This window comes from Scyliorhinus canicula, chromosome 1 (genome assembly GCF_902713615.1).
Source record: "Scyliorhinus canicula chromosome 1, sScyCan1.1, whole genome shotgun sequence".
Lineage (NCBI taxonomy): Eukaryota > Metazoa > Chordata > Chondrichthyes > Carcharhiniformes > Scyliorhinidae > Scyliorhinus > Scyliorhinus canicula.
In genome coordinates this window covers 63,597,042-63,609,935 of record NC_052146.1, presented here as the reverse complement: position 1 = coordinate 63,609,935, position 12,894 = coordinate 63,597,042, and the positions used below count along the sequence as shown (strand labels likewise).

The 12,894-nt window shown below is 45.4% G+C and overlaps 1 protein-coding gene and 1 long non-coding RNA gene across 2 annotated transcripts in view; one reads left to right on the top strand and one right to left on the bottom strand.

Moving 5' to 3' along the window:
• The window catches only part of acads (acyl-CoA dehydrogenase short chain), a 239,708-nt gene that overhangs the window by 11,319 nt on the left and 215,495 nt on the right, over window positions 1-12,894 (top strand). The window lies entirely within an intron of this gene.
• LOC119963084 lies at window positions 7,161-9,387 on the bottom strand. The gene is made up of 2 exons (XR_005460024.1): window positions 9,194-9,387; window positions 7,161-7,533 (listed from the first exon to the last, which is right to left on the bottom strand). It is a non-coding gene; the product is annotated as an uncharacterized LOC119963084 (long non-coding RNA).

Sequence of the window (12,894 nt, the reverse complement as noted above, 5' to 3'; positions counted from 1 at the left end):
GATATACAATAACAATTAAATAGACATTACCCCACGCAACCCAGTCTTCCCACACCATCCCAATGAAGCACTCGCCACCCCCCCCCCCACGGATTGCTGCTGCTGCTGACATTTTAATTTTCCCCGAGAAAGTCGACGAACGGCTGCCACCTCCGAGAGAACCCTAGCGTAGACTCTCTTAAGGCAAACTTTATTTTCTCAAGGCTGAGAAACCCAGCCATGTTGGTAACCCAAGTCCCTCCACATTAATAAAATCTGTCTCCGGGCTACTAGGGAGGCAAAGACCAAGAACTCCCGTGTCTTCTGACACTCCAAAGATCGCTATCTCTGGACTCGGCACCACCCGTGTGTTAAGCACCTCGGACATTGCCCTCGTGAACCCTTGCATGAACTCTCTAAGCTCTGGGCGTGCCCAAAACATGTGGACATGGTTTGCAGGACTGCCCTTGCACCTCATATAACTGTCTTCTACCCCAAAAAACTTGCTCATTCTCGCTGCCGTCATGTGTGTCCGGTGCTTCAACCAGTTTATTATTAAAACGTTTTACCCAGGTGCCCTTATTTTGTCTAATAAGTGCCTAATAATTTACAGACAACAAAACCTGAATTTTTTTTGTGAGATGAACAAAGGATAAACATAGGTTCACGATTCAACCCAAATTTATGCACCAACACAATAATATAGTTATTCTCCCAAATATTATCTGCCCAAGATTCCAATACTACCAGTGCCGATGAACTTGATTGAGCTGCTGGTCCAATCCTCAATCGATTTAGCGCCCTCTTCTGCCAAGGTGGGTCTCACACACTGGTTCCATCCATTCTCTGGTCTGCCATTGAGTCTTCTTTGTTGTTTCTGTGTTGAATCTTTGCTCGGGAGAGCCCCTAATGTCCTTTTCTTATCCCCTTCTTTGCGCCCTTTCAGAAATTTCTCTGGCCCTCAGCCAATGAGGTCACTGGGCGGGGGTTGCAACACCCAATGGAGTTGTCGATTGCAACTCTGGAGGACACCAAGAGCTCCATGCCCCATCTCCCCCCCCCCCCCCCCCCCCCCGTACATTGCCCATGCATAGCCTTATTCCATATAAGGTAATGCCGGGAAATCTAGGTGCCCGAAAGTCTGGTTTCATCTGAACAATCTATAACAAAGAACAAAGAAAAGTACAGCACAGGAACAGGCCCTCCAAGCCTGTGCCGACCCATGCTGCCCGTCTAAACTAAAATCTTCTGCACTTCCGGGGTCCATATCCCTCTATTCCCATCCTATTCATGTATTTGTCAAGATGCCCCTTAAATGTCACTATCATCCCTGCTTCCACCACCTCCGGCAGCGAGTTCCAGGCACCCACTACCCTCTGTGTAAAAAGCTTACCTCGTACATCTCCTCTAAACCTTGCCCCTCACACCTTAAACCTATGCCCCCTAGTAATTGACCCCTCTACCCTGGGAAAAAGCCTCTGACTATCCACTCTGTCTATGCCCCTCATAATTGATCCATTTGAATGGGACTGATTATCTTCCCATCTCCTGTTTACAGGACAAGCCCAGACTTGCCCTGGCTGTCTGCCTCTGTCCAGTATATTCTAATTTGGCTGTTTGACTTCCCATCAGGCCTGTCTGTGGTTCTGACTGTGATTTTAATTTAAAGTGTCCAATTCTGTATCGGGACTATGATTCAGGCCGTTGGCTATTTTACCACAGTTACCACTGCTGCTTGGAGACGTATGGACAACTGTCACTAAAGGTTTTCTGCCCTTTGTTGCTTCTTAGTTCCACCCAGACCGATTCTACATCTAGATTTTCTGAGCCAATATTCTCTCTCACTACTGCATTGATTTCATCCTTAAGTAACACCACCCAGCACTTCCATTCTTTTTTGCCTGTCCTTAATAAATATGGAATACCCTTGAATATTCAGTTCCCAGACTTGGTCACCCTGTAGCCATATCTCCATAATCGTAATCATGGCGTACCCGTGTATAACAATTTGCACTGTTAATTCATCTACCTTATTGCGAATGCTCTGTGTATTCAGATACATAGAACATACAATGCAGAAGGAGGCCACTTGGCCCATCGAGTCTGCACCGACCCACCCAAGCCCTCACTTCCACCCTATCCTGGCAACCCAATAACCTCTCCTAACCTATTTGGTCACTAAGGGCAATTTATCATGGTCAATCCATCTAACCTGCACGTCTTTGGACTGTGGGAGGAAACCGGAGCACCCGGAGGAAACCCACGCAGACACGGGGAGAACGTGCAGACTCCGCACAGACAGAGACCCAGCGGTGAATTGAACCTGGGACCCTGGCGCTGTGAAGCCACAGTGCTATCCACTTGTGCTACCGCGCTGCCGAAAAGTCAATGTCAGGAGTGGGATACGATGCCTTTAGACTTGTCTTTTTAACATTTTTCACAAGCTCTTTTTGTACTATGGTCCTATTTGCTGCTAGCCCTGGTTTCTCTGCCTTCCACTTTTGCTTTCTTCTTTTCTGCCGTTCATTTCTATCTTTCTTTCCCCCTTTGTGTCTCTCCACTTATGTTCCCATCATCTGTCACTTCTCTTGTCATCCAAGGCTGCTTCACCTTACCATTCCTTCCTTGTCTCAGTGGGACAAAACTATTTAGCACTCGCCGCAAGTGCTCCTTAAACAGTCCCCACATTACTGTTGTCCATTTTCCCAAGAATAATTGTTCCCACTTTATGCTCCTCAGCTCCTGTCTAATAGCAGTATAATTTCCCCTCCCCCAATTAAATACCTTCCCATACTGTCTGTTCCTATCCCTCTCCATGACTATGGTAAAGGTCAAGGAGTTGTAATCACTGTCACCGAAATGCTCTCCCACCGAGACATCTGACACCTGGCCTGGTTCGTTGCCGGGCACCAAGTCCAATTTGGCCTCCCCCCTAGTTGGCCTATCTACATATTGAGTCAGGAATCCTTCCTGTACACACCTGAAAAAATCTGCTCCATCCAAACCATTTGAACTAAGGAGGTTCCAGTCAATATTAGGGAAGTTGAAGTCACCCATGACAACAACTCTGTTACTTCTGTACTTTTCCAAGATCTGCCGCCCAATCTGTTCCTCTATCTCTCTGCTGCTATTGGGGGGTCTATAGAAAACTCCCAATAAAGTGACTGCTCCTTTCCTGTTTCTGACTTCCACCCATACTGACTCAGTAGACAAACCCTCTTCAACTACCTCCTTTTCTGCAGCTGTGATGCACTCCCTAATTAACAGTGCCACTCCCCCTCCTCTTTTACCTCCCTCCCTATTCTTCTGAAAATATCTAGACCCCAGGGCCTCACGGTAGCATGGTGGTTAGCATCAATGCTTCACAGCTCCAGGGTCCCAGGTTCAATTCCCGGCTGGGTCACTGTCTGTGTGGAGTCTGCACGTCCTCCCCGTGTGTGCGTGGGTTTCCTCCGGGTGCTCCGGTTTCCTCCCACAGTCCAAAGATGTGCGGGTTAGGTGGATTGGCCATGCTAAATTGCCCGTAGTGTAAGGTTAATGGGGGGGATTGTTGGGATATGGGTATACGGGTTACGTGGGTTTAAGTAGGGTGATCATTGTTCGGCACAACATCGAGGGCCGAAGGGCCTGTTCTGTGCTGTACTGTTCTATGTTCTATGTTCTATATCTAACAACCATTCCTGCTCCTGTGAAATCCATGTCTCTGTAATGGCCACAACATCGTAGTTCCAAATACTGATCCATCCTCTAAGTTCATCTCCCTTATTCCTGGCACTCCTTGCATTGAAACAGACACACTTTAACCCATTCCACTGTGTGCAACTTTGCCTTATCAACAGTCTATCCTTCCTCGCAGACTTGCTGCATACTATTTCTGCCTGTTCAACAGCTACTCTATCCTCTGATCCATAGCTCTGATTCCCATCCCCCTGCCAAACTAGTTTAAACCCTCCCGAAAAGGGTTACCCTTCAGCTAACCTCCCACCCAGGATATTGGTGCCCCTCCAGTTTAGGTGCAATCCGTCCTTCATTTACAGGTCCCACCTTCCCCAGAAGATAGCCCAATGATCCACATATCTGAAGCCTTCCCTCCTGCACCAGCCCTGTAGCCACGTGTTCAGCGGCACTCGCTCTCTGTTCCTTGCCTCACTTGCACGTGGCACCGGTAGCGATCCTGAGATCACTACTCTGCTTGTCCTGCTCTTTAGCTTCCAACCTAACGCCCTAAAATCACTTTTTAGATCCTAATCTATTTTCTTAACTATGTCGTTGGTGCCCATGTGCACCACGACTTCTGGTTGCTCACCCTCTCCCTTAAGAATCCTATAGGCTCGATCCGAGACATCCCTGGCCCTGGCACCTAGGAGGCAACATTCCTTCCGGGACTCTCGCTTGCGACCACAGAATCTCCTATCTATTCCCCTAACCATTGAGTCTCCTATCACTATTGCTTTTCTATTCTCACCCCTTCCCTTCTGAGCCACAGAGCCAGACTCAGGGCCAGAGACCCGTCCGCTAGGACCTTGCCCCAACAGCATCCAAAATGATATACTTGTTTTTAAGGGGAACGGCCACGAGGGATCCCTGCACTGTCTGCCTGTTTGTTTTCCTCCCCCTGACTGTAACCCAGCTACTCTTGTCCTGTACCTTGGGTGTGGCTACCTCCCTGTAACTCTCCTCTATTACCCCCTCTGCCTCCTGGATGTTAACTGAGGGAGTTAGGTGAGGGGTTCATCCAGCTCCAGCTCCAGTTCCCTTACACGGTCTCTGAGGAGCTAGAATTGGGTGCACTTCCCGCAGGTATAGTCAGCGGGAACACCGGTGGTACCCCTCACCACTCACATCCTACAGGAGGAGCATGCAACTGCCATCGCCTCTATCCCCTCTTACCTTACAGAATATAGCTGCCCTGTGGACCACTTGGAACTCCGCCCTCCGACTCTGCTCCCAGTCAGCTGCACTCTGTAAACTCCCGGCTCCCTTCTCGCTCTATGAAATGAAATGAACGGAGCGTCTTGCTCCCTCCTCACCTAACTCCCTCAGTCACCAAACTCTCACTATAGCACTCAAATGCACCCAAATTCAGCACTCAGTGCAAATACCGGTATGATAATGGTTTATTTGGCACCGGTATGATAGTGGTCTTTTTAAATGAGGTGGGAACCTAAGAAAGGAGTAAGGAGAGATTGAAGATGTCTGCAAATACCCACCAACCGGTCCGCGCAGGATCTAATTGCAAGGCCAGGGACTCCATCAGGACCCATTGCTTTCCATGGATTCACTTTCAAGAAGGCCAATCTGACCTCTGAGGCTTTGACTGTAGATATAAATGTATCCAAGGCTATTGTGGCAGGTGACATTAATTCATTACCTTCCTTCTCAAAGCAAGCATCAATTGCATTAAGCTTATCAGAGAGAGATTCTCAGTTACCAGAGATTCTACTCTACTTGCTTTATAACCCGTTATATTGCGCAAGCCTTGAAACAATCAATGGGAATCTGTAACCTTAGTCCAAGACTCTAGTCTGGTGGTGTCTCTTGGTATCCATGATGGCCTTACGGAGGTCGTACCTAGATTTCTTGTATAGGTCAAGGTCTCCCATCTTAAACGCCTCAGACCTGGACTTCAATAGGGAATGGATCTTCCGGTTGAACCATGGTTTCCGATTAGGAAACGCTCGTATTACCTTCTTTGGCACGCAGTCCTCAACACACTGATGAAGTCTGTGAAAGTAGTAGCATACTTGTTTAGGTTGGCTGCTGAGTTCTTGAATATGGGCCAATCCACTGACTCCAAACAGTCACCTAAGATAGTCCTTATATTTAGCTCTTTTTGGGTTGAAAACACGAATTTTAGGTCCACCCTTTAAACTGAATATGAAATTCTACCATGTTATGATCACTATAACATAAAAGCTCCTTTACCATGGGGTTATTGATTAATCCTGGCGCTCTGTACATTACCATGCCTAGAATAGCCTGCTCCACGGTTAGCTCTAGAACATACTGCTTGAAGAAATTGTGCTGCATACAAAATGAAATCATTGTCCAGGCTATCTTTACCAATCTGATTCGCCCAATCTACATGTAGAGTAAAGTCACCCATGGTTATTGCAGTACATTTCTTACATACCTCATTTATTTATTCCTGTATGCTCTGCCCTACATTATAACTACTGTTAGGGGGCTTATAAATGACTCCAGCAAGTCACTTCTTACTTTTCTCATTTTGTATCTCTACCCTAACTGCTCTTTTGAGCTAAGGTCATGTCTCACTACTGAGAGATGACCTTACTTGTACTGACATCTTTGATTAACAGAGCTACCCTACCACTTTTTCCTACCTTTTCGAGAAGTCAAATCTTTTCGAGAAGTCAAATACCTTTCAATTTTCAGGACACAGTCTATGACACTTTGCAGTCATGTTTCCCTTGATGGCTGTCGGGTCATATTTATTTCTATCTGTACTAAAAGTTCATCCATTTTATTACCAATGCAATTCGGATACAGAGCCTTTAACTCTTTTTAACATTTTTGTTATCTCTGACCTTATCTGCTGTTATACTCTTAAAATGTACTCTCTGTCCCTTCTTGCCACACTCTGGTTATCTTTACCCAAATCGCTACTCTGCTCTGGTACCTTGTTGTTACCTTGTGATTAACTATGTCTCTCACGTGATCCTATTCCCCCTACTATTTAATTTAAAGCCCTCTCTACCATCTTAGTTGTACAACATGCCAGAACACTGGTCCCAGTATGGTTTGGGTGTGGCCTGTCCCAACAGTACAGCCTGTCCCAACGATAGTTCCTACTTTCCCCGGTACTGGTGCCAATACCCAAAGAATAAAAATCCTTTTGTTCCACAATAGTCTTTGAGTCACACATTAATTTCTCTAATCTTATTTATATTGTGCTAATTTGGGTTAGGGTTAGGTAATCATCCAGAGGGATTACCTTTGAGGTTCACTTTTTTAATTTAACCCATAACTGCTCATAATCCCGAATGTGACAGAGGAAGGGTGTTAATTTAAATAGCAACAGTTACTTCTCTCACTACCCGTCCATAAACTGAAAGGTGTTTTTGATTCGCTTCCCCCTTTATAAGCGGTGGCATATTTTTCAACCCCTAAGTTTTGGTATGACATAATTTTCTATTAATAACCCCACAGTAATCTCGAAATGGGATGAACTCAGAGGGTTAGTTTATTTGCATACACTAAAAACACAAAAGGAGGGGTGCAGTGTTGCCTCCACTCTGGGGCATTAAAGAGGGATGGAGAAAAGAAAGATTTGCAATGCAGAGACCACAGGGAAAATAAATATTGTTTTGCGTGGGTTCCAGATCCAGAATCAAAATCCAATGAGGTATTCCTTTACGGAGATCAGCAGGTTGAAAACTGTTGCTGTCTAATTTAGTTTCCGATGATGTTGAGTCCATACGTTACATTGAGATAGGCACGCAGAGGTGAATTAGTCTTGTAGGCGGTGATGCAGAATTTCCAGCAGAAACAGTGCAGTTGTTCAACCTGGGCAGAAGCTTCTTTTCTGTCAGGCTGCCAGTTAGATGGTAAACAGAAAACTAACATTTTCATTCCACCCAGCAGTATTACTTATGTTACAAGCTGGAGGCTTGCGCGATGTGATAGTTCCTCTCCAGCCCCGAACAGTGAACCCTGGTACCAGTTAAGCAACACAAGTGCCTGGGTTTACGCTCTCGACTGCAGAAAGCGGTATCAATTCCCACGACTATATTGTCCCCTACTACTATATTTCTATTAACTCCTCCCACTTGAATGCTTTCCTGCACCATGGTGCTGTGGTCAGTTTGCTCATCCACCCTACTTTCATCCCCATTAGCTGCAAGAACCTCAAAACTTATAGGACAATTGCAAGGACTGAAGCGCCTCCTCTCCTAGCTTCAGTCACACCCTTCTGTCGCTGGCCAAACCAGAAGACCCTAACCTAAGACTGCCTACTGGAACAGAGTGTCCAGATAACGTTCCCTCTTCCTGATGCATTGCAATGTCTGTCACTCAATCTCAATCCCAATGAATCTATGACTCTCAGCTAAAGCCCTGATGGAATGCACCCCAGAGTGCTAAAAGAGATGGCTAGGGAAATTGCAGATGAACTAGTAATGATTTGCCAAAATTCACTAGACTCTGGGGTGGTCCCGGTGGATTGGAAATTAGCAAACGTGACACCACTGTTTAAAAAAGGAGGTAGGCAGAGAGCAGGAAATTATAGGCCAGTGAGCTTAACTTTGGTAGTAGGGAAGATGCTGGAATCTATCATCAAGGAAGAAACAGTGAGGCATCTGGATAGAAATTGTCCCATTGGGCAGACGCAGCATGGGTTCATAAAGGGCAGGTTGTGCCTAACTAATTTAGTGGAATTTTTTGAGGACATTACCAGCGCAGTAGATAACGGGGAGCCAATGGATGTGGTATATCTGGATTTCCAGAAAGCCTTTAACAAGGTGCCACACAAAAGGTTGCTGCATAAGATAAAGATGCATGGCATTAAGGATAAAGTAGTAGCATGGATAAAGGATTGGTTTATTAATAGAAAGCAAAGGGTGTGCAGAGGAGATTCACTAGGTTAATCCCAGAGTTGAAGGGGTTGGATTACGAGGAGAGGTTGAGTAGACTGGGACTGTACTCGTTGGAATTTAGAAGGATGAGGGGGGATCTTATAGAAACATATAAAATGATGAAGGTAATAGATAGGATAGCTGCGGGCAGATTGTTTCCATTCGGCCCATCAAGTCTGCACCAGCTCTTTGAAAGAGCACCCTACCCAAGCCCACACCTTCACCCTTTCCCCGTAACCCAGTAACCCAACACTAAGGGCAATTTTTGGACACTAAGGGCAATTTAGCATGGCCAATCCACCTAACCTGCACATCTTTGGACTGTGGGAGGACACCGAAGCACCCGGAGGAAACCCACGCACACACGGGGAGAACGTGCAGACTCCGCACAGACAGTGACCCAAGCCAGGAATCGAACCTGGGACCCTGGAGCTGTGAAGCAATTCTGCTATCCACAATGCTACCATGCTGCCCTACGGCTTGTAAACCGTACTAATACCAGTGAAATTTTATGATTACTAATAAATTACACTAATTTTGAAAGATAACTGAGCAAAATACTCTGCAGCCATCAATTACCTGTTTCACTCCTCTCTCATTCCACTTCCTCCCTCACTTACCAAATTCCCAAGTTCACACTCTGTGACTGGCAACGCCCTGTGATCAGCTGCTGTCTTCATTCTTGCTTACTTCACTTTGAGTCATACATCCAGTTCTGGTACAACTGAGACTTTTGTGCACCGGAAGCAGTTCTGATCAGAACCATAAAGCTGATCCCTGATCGCCAAGATCTTTGTTATGAGGAAGGAATGCTGAAAATATAAGCAGACATTAATAAACTGGTAACGTGGACATGGAATTGACAAATGAATTTGAATATCGATAGGTGTGAGATTGCCCATTTTGGAAAAAGGAAAAGGAAACCACATACTGTTAGATAATAAGAATCAAAATAGGATAGAAGAGCAAAGAGCTCCAGGGGCATAGATACACAAATCACCGAGAATAGTGACACAGATTAATACGGCTATGACAAAAGCAAATCAAGCACTGGGATTTATTTTTGGATGGACAGAATTGAAAAGAAAGAGAAGCTATGACAATGCTGCATTGAAGCTTGGCTGGACTGCATATAGAATATGTGCATAGCCCTGCTCTTCACATTTCGAGGAAGGATAGAGAGACACTGGAGAAAAGACCCTCATGGCTGAGACCAGAACTGAAATGGTATTCTTATCAGGATAGGCAGAACAGGCTTGAAATTTAAAACAATTACCATCACCGGGGAAACATATTGGGAAAACCTCTGGACCTTAAGACTGACAAGTCCCCAGGAATTAATGGCTACACTCAAGGGACTTAAAATAATTAGCTGCAGAGATAGCACTGTTTATAATTTTCCAAAATTCCTTGACTTTTGGAAGGGTTCCAGTGGATTGGAAAATAGTAACACAATGGGCGGGATTCTCCGTTGGCCGATACCAAAATCATGTTTGGCGATCAGGCAGAGAATGGGCTCCGATGCCAAAATCAGGGCCAGCGCTGCTTTGACACCGGTCAGCCACGTTCCGCCCCTCCAAAATGGCATCTTCGTAACACACGGCCCGCGCAGTCGCAATGCCGTTGGTGCCTCATCGGCCGGCCCACCTGCGATTATCTGCTCCCAATGGGCCGAGTTTCCAACAGCGCGGGACACGTGTGGTCACACAAATCGTGAACCCGGCGTGGCAGCTGGGGACTGTGCCCAGTACCACAGGAATAGTTTCCAGATACTTTTCTGTCATTTGTGGTGATCAGGGCAATAGCGAAACAAAGTTCATCACCAGAGATTAAAGTCACACCATCACTGGATGGTAGAATAGCCAGGACTATCTTTGAGGATAAGGATAATTCCGAGGAAGTATTTGGTAGGATTTCATTAATTTAGGCCCAGGAGGCAGACCAAGAGTTACATAGATTAGTAGTTAGTTCTCACAGAAGTTGAGGCTGAAGTGGTTCCAGAGTGCTATTACGTTAAGAACGAAATACTGATGAGGAAGCAGAGACACCCTCATAGATCTGCAGATGTGGAATGGTACCACTCAAATATTGTGGAGAAATACTGTGGGTAGCACATGAGAGGTCAATGGCTGGACATGTGATAATTCGGAAAATCAGGCAACAGTCGTAAGGCATTTTTCCTGGACAGGTTTGCATAAGAGTGTAGTGTGATTCTGTAGAACCTGTCAGACAATAGGTAAACCGCAACATGGGATTAAACCTGCACCTTTAATACCCATACCAGTGTTTGAAGGGTATTGGTAGATTGTGTAGGACCATTGCCTAAAACAAAAGCAAGGCATCCGTACATTCTTATGGTCTTGGATATGGCCACCTAATTTCCGGAAGATATACCTTTGAGAACAATTATAGCTAAGATAGTAGTGGAAAAGTTGACGCACTTCTGCACACACTATGGCTTAGCCTTAGAGGTACAATCTGACCAGGATGTCTAAAACTTTCCAGGACATAATTCGCAGTTTAGGTATCGAGCAATTAACATCAACCGCCTATCATCCATAAACTCAAGGAGCCTTGGAGAGATATCAGCAGCGCTCTCAAAACCATGATTGGGGCCTATTGCCATAAATATCCAAGAGGTTGGGACAAGGGATTGGATTTTTCACTATTTGCTACTAGAGATTCTCCAAACGAATCTACTCAAGTTTAGCACATTTGAATTGGTTAATTGCAATGAAATATGGGATCCATTAAAATTGATTAAATAGATGTTTCTGAAACAAAAAGACAAATCCTCAATGTTGGATTACGTGTCCACGTTTCTGGAAAGATTCACAGAAGCTTGTCAGGTAGCCCAAGAGCATTTAAAGGTTTTGGCAGCAAGAATGGAAATTTGGGCAGAAAAACATGTCAGGTCCAGAACATTCCACGCTGGGGAAGAGGTACTGGTATAGTAGCCTTTGGAAGGCAAACCACGGAAAGCAAAATGCAGGTGCCCTATAAGGTAGTTAGGAGAGTGAGTAAGGTGACTTACTTAATAGGTACTCCAGAAAGAAGGACCGATTATGTCACATAAATATGTTGAAAAAATATAATTGCAGGGAAGAAGATAGGAAGGAACCAGTGTGTCTGGTGATAGAAGTAGTGGAAGAGGACAGAGATAGTAAGAGTGAGGTGGGAGAAGAGATCGACAGTTCCCAGAGCGACCCTCCTGTGGTACAACTAGCAAAGGCAGTAATACTAGAATAGTTAGAGACTGAGTTTGCATACTTAGAAGGACAACAGATATTGCAAAAGCATGAGCAAATTTTTAGGGACACCCCAGGGTGCACTATACTAACTGATCATGATGTAGACCTAGGTGACTCCAACCTGATAAAACAGCATCCATGTCGACTAAACCAAGAGAAACTAGCTCAGCTAGAAGTGATAACCCAAAACATGTTGGAGAATCAGTTAATTGAGCTGAGAATGAGTAGTTGGAGTTCGCCGGTTGTTTTAGTATCTAAGCCAGATGGAACAAAGCCGGGTTTGTTCAATCCGGCTTAGATACTAACACAACCGGCCATCGCCAAAACGGATTTGAATCCGATTCAAAACTTGGGAGGATTGTATCGATAGGATCGGCAGCACACCATTTCTGTTGAAAATCGACCTAATTAAAGGGATATTGACGGGTTCCTTTAACACCCGGGGCGAAGGAGATAAATAGAACAAAGAACAAAGAAAAGTACAGCACAGGAACAGGCCCTTCAGCCCTCCAAGCCTGCGCCGACCATGCTGCCCGTCTAAACTAAAATCTTCTACGCTTCCGGGGGTCCATATCCCTCTATTCTCATCCTATTCATGTATTTGTCAAGATGCCCCTTAAACGTCACTATTGTCCCTGCTTCCAGCACCACCTCCGTCAGCGAGTTCCAGGCACCCACTACCCTCTGTGTAAAAAGCTTACCTCGTACATCGCTAAACCTTGCCCCTCGCACCTTAAACCAATACCCCCTAGTAATTGACCCCTCTACCCTGGAAAGATGTCTCTGAATATCCACTCTGTCTATGCCCCTCATGATTTTGTCGACCTCTATCAGGTCGCTCCTCAACTTCCATTGTTCCAGTGAGAACAAACCGAGTTTATTCAACCCCTCCTCATAGCTAACGCTCTCCTTACCAGGCAACATCCTGGTAAATCCCTTCTGCACCCTCTCTAAAGCCTCCACATCCTCTGGTAGTGTGGCAACCAGAATTGAACACTATACTCCAAGTGTGGCCTAACTAAGGTTCTATACAACTGCAACATGACTTGCCAATTTTTATACTCAGTGCC